Source organism: Polyodon spathula, chromosome 40, assembly GCF_017654505.1.
Source record: "Polyodon spathula isolate WHYD16114869_AA chromosome 40, ASM1765450v1, whole genome shotgun sequence".
Taxonomy (NCBI): domain Eukaryota; kingdom Metazoa; phylum Chordata; class Actinopteri; order Acipenseriformes; family Polyodontidae; genus Polyodon; species Polyodon spathula.
The window spans coordinates 1,478,440-1,487,381 of NC_054573.1; the positions used below are offsets into that span (position 1 = coordinate 1,478,440).

At 38.8% G+C, this 8,942-nt stretch overlaps 1 long non-coding RNA gene across 1 annotated transcript; it reads left to right on the plus strand.

Annotated features, from left to right (window-relative positions):
- Nucleotides 1–2,231: 2,231 nt before the first annotated feature.
- On the plus strand, nucleotides 2,232–7,191 carry LOC121304962. The gene is made up of 4 exons (XR_005948012.1): nucleotides 2,232–2,689; nucleotides 4,057–4,257; nucleotides 4,449–4,493; nucleotides 4,943–7,191. It is a non-coding gene; the product is annotated as an uncharacterized LOC121304962 (long non-coding RNA).
- Nucleotides 7,192–8,942: the final 1,751 nt, after the last annotated feature.

Here is an 8,942-nt window from a genome sequence, read left to right on the forward strand (position 1 = left end):
AAAACAGTCAGATTTGTATTATGGTGTTATCCTGTCAGTGGATTTCATTAGATTACAGAAGATGGCTTCACTGGATACTACTCGTGTGTAAAACTGTAATAGGCTTGTCACCATGGTATCTAGGTTTGATGCTGCAGGCAAATATAGCCAAGTATAATTTATCCGAGTATATATTAACGCCTTGCACTGAGAAGGTATTGTGTTGATCGAGCGGCCATCAGCTATAGTGTCCCTATTGAATGGAATCGGTTGGACAAAATTTTTAAGGATATGATTGTGCCTCTAATCGGTAGCCAAATGTTTTTGATGCCTATTTGAATGTTTTTTTTTTGTTTTGTTTTGTTTTTAAGTTGTGTTTTGTGTGAATCGCTGATTTATTTCTGGTTTTGTAAAATGTTTGTTGTATTTAATGCTGCCTGTTCTGTGGTCATCTTACAGGGACACCCTTGTACAAGAAGCTTCGGTCTCTCTCTCTCTCTCTCTCTCTCTCTCTCTCTCTCTCTCTCTCTCTCTCTCTCTCTCTCTATATATCTATATATATATATATATATATATATATATATATATATATATAATGCGATACTTTATACTGTGATATTTTGTAACAAGTGTAAGTCTGCTAAGAAGTAAATAATAAACTAATAATAAAGCAAGGTTAACTGTAAAGATTACTGTGAAATAACAATGCAGATTTGACCACTGGACTAAAAACGCGTTTGCCTGTGCGCGATCACAAATGATTATGCTCAGAGATCTATTAATTCCCAGGAGGTCGATTTTAGGGTCTTTGTCATTGCAAAGCGATCCACCAAATCTATGGTTCTCTCGTTTTCAGACCTCTGCATATATGAAAGTGTTTACACATTTTAACACCGATTCAACAAGCCATTCATAACTTGCAAGAGTCACAAGCTGGGACTCTATGCTGGACAAGGTGGGGGATAAATATAAAAATCTTAGGGACTAGACCTAACACCTGAAAGCCTGAAGCGATTTCAGCAAGGGCGTTTGCATTCCAGCTTTCTGGCTTTCCCCCTTTTAAAATGTCGTTTTAAAACCAACGCCTATACGTGGTCTTACAGCGAGGTTGGTTGCAAGGAGCGGGTTTACTGTACACGGCAAATGTATTGACTCTTTCACTTTGGCCTTTATAGCTATGATTATCTACATGCAGCATGATTCATATGGTTGCATAGTTTTTGCTTTCGAGGGGTGCCGCCATATCCAGTAGAGATTATTGTTGACTACTGCAATAACTCGCGATCTTTGGGCTCTTCCCTCAGGGTTTTTGCAACTGGCGTAGATCTTATCTAGAAACAGGTACACAGGCTCTGTTATCGGCTTCCTCGCTCTGCTGTTAATAGTCTCCACACACGCACACACCCACCTTGCACGGAATCTTGAAAGTCTGCTTCTTTGCATTCTTCAAAATGGTGCATGCAATGCATTGTTAAATAAATCAAAGTATGCAATCCATTGCCGACTCCACAGTGAAATATAAATATACACCACTCACACTGCCTCGGGCGCAAGCGGTGAGTTGTGGCCAACTCACCGCTTTTTTTTTTTTAGTTTCCAGGAAGAATATTTTAGTGCTTTTAACTGAGCGGTTTACAGTAACGACCTATGTAAACAACTCTTCTTTTTTCTTGTCTTGTGACTTTATGAAGGTGTATTTTAAGAGTCATCCAACTACCTGTTCACAAGTTACAAATCTCACAAGCCCTGTGATTCTAAACTGGGCAGGGTGGGAAATCAATATGAAAAATCTCAGGGGCCAGTCTATGGTTGCTGCTGGCAACGACTCCGAGAATCAAAAAACTGGAACCTCCAAACGAGGTTTGTTTTTGTTTTGTTTTTAAATACAAATTTAAAACTCTCTTTAGAAATCATATATGCATCCAATAGAAAGCACTGATAATATTACTAATGATTTCCATAGTAGATGTTGAACGTCATGCTGATTTGAACGTAGCTTTACAGTAAACTAATGTGATCCATCCGCATCTCCATCCATTTGCGTTTCCTCCCACCGTGGCGAGAGTGGGAGTGGAACAGTGTTGCACACCTTGAAAAGGTACAAAGTCAAAACAGGTACCTTTCGATTTAAGGCGAAAGAAAGCGGTAATTAAACTGTCTGTAGGCGGAATTTATGCAAATATCAGAATTGCAAGTCGCCACGATTTTCATTTGAAGTGCATGGGCGACTCTACAGCGCTAAGGTCTAGGGTTCGAGGGATGTTTCCAGATAGTCTGTATTGGTACTGCTGAGTATCTTTGGCTGTGTTGACTAATCGCCGATGCCCAAACGCATAAGAAAGGAGCGGGTTTACACGTAGGCTGTACCAAGGAGGAGTTTAAACGTGCTTCCTGCAAGCTCACCGCTGCGGGGAACACGGTTGGTTTGTGGATGCAGCTTGGCTGAGTACCGTATAGGTGTTTAACAGTTTCGTACAATAAATTGCAAACCGGGTTGACTTATTATTTATTTGTTTTATCACAAGACACGTGACCCATCTTCCCCTTTCGCTGTTTACACCGGATCAGCCCTCCCCAATGAAATATTTAGCGAAAGCCGCTTTTGTTGTCCAGAACTTAAGGCCCCAGGTGATCCAGGCGGTAAATTAGTGAGAAGTTCCCGACAGCAAACGCCCAAGAAGCGGTTGTAACTCGCGCTTCATCACCGGAGGTAAGAAAGGTTTTCTTTTCCTGTCGTATAATCCTTTGCACTGTCGTATTCCCATTGCACTCTCGAGATAGGAAACGGAGGTTTGGGAATAATTATCAGACAGACGTGTACAAATAATCTCTGTTATGCATTTGCATGGTTTGGCAGTACCTGCGAGATATCTATCTATCAAAATCTCCATTAAGCCCAGCTAGCTATAAAGTGAATGGCCAACTAAAACAAGTGACACGGCATAGCCACATTTAGGGCAGTATGATACACCGTTTAGCATCAGTTCGTTTTCATTGGCATGCACTAAATATAACGTAGCCTACTTGTAAACCCACTTAAACAAAATGCATATGTACCGTTTTAATTGATCCGTGTAGATCATCAGGCGGAATCTTAACGTGAACTACTAGTTACGATTATTGTATATGTGATATCAATCCAAGACGTATTCTAATTATATTATTAACGCATAATATAATTATCTTTTGAGATGGCCAGTCATATGTGTTATGGCATTTTTATTTTTCCAGGCCTTGTTATGTAGGGAAAGCCTGGAAACAAATCGTTTGTTTGTTTTGTATTTAAATGTCGCTCCCTGCCATATGTTCTAACACGTACGCGCTACTTTTGGTCAGTGCTTGTGTTTTTTTTTTTTTTTTTTTTTGTCACAGTGGCGATTAAGCCAGATTTTGCTGCTGCACAAAATAAAGCCTTACTATATCTACCAATTTCCCTTTCTGTAAACTCAAAGCCTTTTCAGATGGCATCAGCAGTCGTTGTGGTAAATGAGGAACCACAACAGAGGCTGCTGGCAGTGTATTCTGTGTAGCGGCTCCAGTCAAATAAATGGACCCATTTTAATATTTCCGTTTTAATAATTAGTTTGTTTTGCTTCCCTGAGTTGGTGCTTGATTGCAGACTTTCGACTAGATTGAAGCTAGACCGCGCTGCATGACGTTGGCCCTTTTTGTACTTCTGGAGATAACTGCTACAGTTATTCTTTCATCCATGTTTTTAATTAGTATTTCCCCTCCACCCAGACCGCTCTGCAGCCACAGCATTCCAACAACACACTCTCCCTTCAAGCCAATAATCATCAGTGTTGCAGGGAGTGGGGTTGTGGCTCTGTTGTCACCACTACCATATGGCTGCCTGGTTTTGATGTAGGTGAGACATTTCCCTGACACTGAAGGGAATGGAAACAGCTGGCCATTTGCTTGAGCTATTTGACTACTACAAATGGTAGCCCTTCTCTGGGGGGGGGTGGGGGGAGATGCTGTTGCAATAGAACAGTTGTACAGTATAAATAACATGTTCTCTGTGGCTTGTAAAGAGTTATCCCCCCACCCCCACACCTCTTACCCCATTGTCTGCAGACCCAGTACTTTACTGACAAGTGGCCCAGAGCGAGCCCCCTGTAGAAGCAGTGCCGACCCTCCAGCGAGGATGGTGTGTGAGCTGTTCCTCCTGTCCTCTGTCTGGCTCCTTTTTGTCATCTTCTGGATGGAGACCATCAGTGTCTGGCTCTTCTTGTGCAACTTCTATCAAGATCGGGCCTTCTATCACTGGGGATATGGGTAAGTGGCAACCAGGCCTGAGTTTAACAAAGGAGGGAGTTGACTGTACAAGACAACCATCTCGACTGTTGCTTGATTTCCTCTATGGAAAGTGTTTTTATTGAAAGTCAGTATAATCTAGGTTGAAGTCCAAGCATTGTTGGCTTGACCTTTGTACTGACTCCCACTCTTTCTGCTTTTTGTCTGCACAGAGTTTTTGCAGATGACCCAGGACACATGCTGTACATGTTTGGAAGGTAAGACACATTGAATAATATACCACATTGTTAATAGAGCGGAGATAGAACAGGAGCCATCATACAGGTAGCACTGGATAGCGGTGGCCAAGGTCTGAATGTGCATGGAGACTGAGCTGCTCCCTCACCCACTAAGAGGAGGGGTACTCCCTCCAGTCCAGTCCAGGGCAGACTAGAGGCATGGAGACTGAACTGCTCCCTCACCTCCTTTAATAGAAACGATGCTCCCACCAGTCCATGGCAAGCAAGCAGTATGGTTCGAGACCTAATGCTTGAACTATCTCAGTAATAGAGGGGACTATTTGTTATTTTCTCCCTCTGTTCAAGGCAGGCTTACAGAAGCATACTCTCAACTGATATAGATAAATATGGAGGCAGTTTGTGTTTTTTTTTTTTTTTCCTATGCAAACCATACATTTAAAAAAGGTCGCCTCTTTCTTTCTCCACAGGATTGAAGGTTCTGGCTGAATGCAAACATGAAGTGAGATGTCAATGGAAAGGGGGAATTTTTTTTTTTTTTTTTTTTTTTAATAAATTTCAGTGTGCATAACAACGCCCAAAAAACAGACATTTGTGAAATCAGGAGCTTTTATAGGGGGGATATCAGTACGGGATTTGATGCCTCCCTAGGACTCTAGTCACCACAAGGTGTTTCGCAGCAGCAGCCACAAAGGGACACCCAAGAATTCTATCACAGAGTGTCTCACAAGGATAGGGTTCAATTTTATATATTCAAATAAAATGGTAAAGCCTATTTGGACAAAGTTACCAACCTTAAATGCGTCCTTCATAGTGGATTGGAGTCCTCTATGTGAAATGGTTAACGAGAATCCTACAGGTACACCTTTCAACTGCTAACCCTGCATAGCTCTCTACGTGCGTCTTATATTTCAGTAGATAGCTTGGCCTTTCTGTGAGACAGACCTTGATTTGATCATTTTGTCAGAACCAGACTCTTTTAGAGACTGCAGAATGACAGTGTTTTAATTATTATTTTTATCATAGTTGTGGAAGATTATGGTTTCAAGTAAGGTTGCTAAAACATGGAAAATAATGTAGAATTTAGTACGATGGTTTTTATTCCTAACAGTTTGCACCAAAAACTTAACTTGAGATCTGCTGGACAGGGCAGCAACTGGAGAAAGAACAGTTTGAGCAGAGTTTTGTTTATTAACTGCTAGAGAGTGAGCATTATAACAACCTGGAACTACAGCCTGCCCTCCCTTATTCAGTTTTCAACTTTTCCTCCATGAAAAACATTGTTTTAAATATAAATTCTGATTCTGAGTGGTCCAAGATGATATTATCTTTAAACAAAATGACCAATAAGTATTCAGTCTAGTTTTAAGTAACGACCGATTTTTAATTTCTTTGGACCAGCTACAAAGCCATCTTTAAAAGGATATATGTGGACGTCGGGCACAGACCCAAATACAAGCAAACTTCTTGAAGCAATGTTTAATTGTACATATCTGAGCAAAAGAGAAGGGACTGGTTTACCAGTGTTTAATGGTATGGTATCACACAACCCAGTCTTTGAGGTCCTGAACACATGGCAGTGTTACTTGTGTTCTTGAGTGCAAGATTTGAGTTGGAACAATAAAACCTGCATCCGTTAGTGGTATACCTTGCATGCTGTGCGTTTTCAATTCACACTTACACACTTTATAGAACTGCAGTGTCCAGCTTGAATAACTGGAATAAATGTACAATATAATTAACTTTTAATTTTTTTCTTATGATTTTGCCAAGCATTTCTTTAAGCTTTAAAGGGATTACAATTGTGTAAAAGTGGCGCGTTTCTTGTGTTTAAGTAAGACTTCAGATGTATGCCTACTTGCTACATAGATGAAACTCTTGAACCCTGTCGATTTCTTCTTCTGTTGGGCTTTTCCATATGGAAATACAGTGGCTTGACATTTTATGTAGGTGCTAACTTGTATACATGGAGTTTAAAACCTTTCAAATAAGACCTTGCATGAAAGCAGTCAATTGAGTGAGTTTTTAATACCCTTCCATTATTGTAATGGGGAACGCACATTGTAGATTACTGTACAATCTCAAAATACTGTTTAAATGTTTTTTTTTTTTTTAAGAAACAATAGAGTTCAAATTCAGATTTTCTTTAAGGATTGCTCCTGATGAAATGTAGTTAGAAAAATAGTTGAAATTAAACTTAAAAAAAAAAAAAAAAGGATTTTAAAGTTATTTCAGACAAAAATAACCGAATGTAAAATAAAAAAAAAAAAAAAATCTGTTTTTAAAGGATTTGGACTGTGAAGTCTGACGTGTTGAAATTCATGAACTGCAATAGTTGTACTGTGTATAACTTCTCAAAGCCCTGAACATGCTTATGATTACAATATGCCTCTTACTTTAAACAGAATTGGGTTTGTTTTGTTCATTTTTTTTGTAAAGTGTTTTTTTTTTTTTTTTTTTCTTTTTTTTTTAAAACTTTCATGGATTATAAATATGGTGAATGTTTCAATGGATATCAAAAGTAAGTGTGCCAGACAGTCTGTCAGCATCTGTGTCTGGAACATGTTACATGCTTAAACTGTTTTGGTTTCTGTACTTTTGGTCAACTTGAAGTGGGGAAATAGTTTGTATAATGATTGTAAAAAAAAAAAAAAAAAAAAAGATAAGATTACATTTTCTATATCTGATACATGCTTTATGTTACACATTGCTAGAATTAAAAAAAAAAAAAAAAAAAATCCTAACTTTGCTTCTCTCTTTTTTAAACCTGCTGAAGTGGTATTGAACTATTCTATTAAAAATACAGCATAGGGTATTGATTTCAGTAACCATTGGTTAATTGGTTTAACATAATGCAAAATCTAAAGCTGATGAAAACGGGAGATTTTAGTTTAATATTAGCGTTGATCTGTTTTTTTTTTTTGCAGATCAGAACTTAAAAATCGGTTTGTTACAGGAGCATTTTCTAGGATTATTTCGTTTATTTGTTATAAATCATACGATAACAAAATTACCAACAGGACAAGCGTGCAACTTTTGAAGCTAAGCAATCTGCACCTGTGTCATGCAGAACCAGTGCCTTATTTTGAAGCTTATATTTAAGTTCAGAACACAGGAGATAATCTAGTAAGACATTACTGATCCCATAGCCTTGATGTATCGGAGTCCTAACACAGAGATCAGTCACACAGTTTTATACATTGTGCAATTAGAACTAATTGTATCAAATAAAATATACTTACTCCTGCATGATTGTTTTTGTAAGCTCCTGATGTCCCAAACTGCTGCATTGATGTTCATCCATGCAAGCTCACCCCTCCCATTAGGTAAATCGTGTACATTTTTATTTATTTATGTACTGCTGCTATAGAGAGGCTGATGACATGACAGGATGTGTTTTGTTTTTTCTCCCCACATGAGAAGTTCATTAGGCTACAAATACAGTTTATATTAGATTAACAATTCTGCAAAACAGCTTTAAATAATCTCTATTGATGCAATACAGCAATCTGATTTTTTTTTTTTTTTTTTTTTTTTTAATAATATCCTTGATATTTATGTGAAACGGCCATCTGAAATGTCTTTATAATATATAGCAATGAAGATTGAATCTTGACATAAGTTTTCTTTTAACAGTGAAACTTTTCAGTGTCTTAAAATAACTTGGATTAATTAATTGGAATGCTAAATAAGAAAAAAGTGAATAGCACTGTTTTTTTTATTAAACAATGAATGGCACATTTATTTTACTTTATGCTCATATGAGGGGTTGTGATGAAAAAAAAAAAAAACATGTTTTTAATTCCTCTCTGAAAAACATCAGTCCATTGCAGGATACATCAAGCACTGTAATTTCACCCGTTGCATACAGTACAGCTTGCACATCCGAATCATGTTTGATTGCCACTGAATTGAAATGAAAATCCAGTCTCGAACCAACCAACATCCAACATAGGTAATCTTCTAAATGCAGGGTGTTACACTGTGGTGTGCCAGCTTGACAGCTCCAGAGAGGCCAGTCTTTTCAAAGTCATCAGCATGTCAGAAACAACTAAGGACACAAAGTGTATCTTCACAGCGAGCGGAACACATTAGTGATATAGTGTCAAGCTGCCCTTTATCCAGGTCCAGATTGTTCTTTGCCTGCTGTAGGGCACCGGGGTTATGCCCCTGCTCTTCTGTGAAATAGTGCCATGGGATGTTTAGCGTCCGCAAAGCAGACTGGACTTCGGTTTAACGTCTCATCCGAAGGACGATGCCCCCTGGGGGTTTGGAGGACATTTACGCCCGTCCATCACAGGGCAACTAAGGGGCAATTTAGAGAGGCCAATCCACCTATGTCTTTGGACTGTGGGAGGAAACCTACGCGAACACAGGGAGAACAATACAAACTCCACACAGACCCCTGAGACTGGAATCGAACCCAGGAACCTGGAGCTGTGAGGCATATATATATATATATATATATAT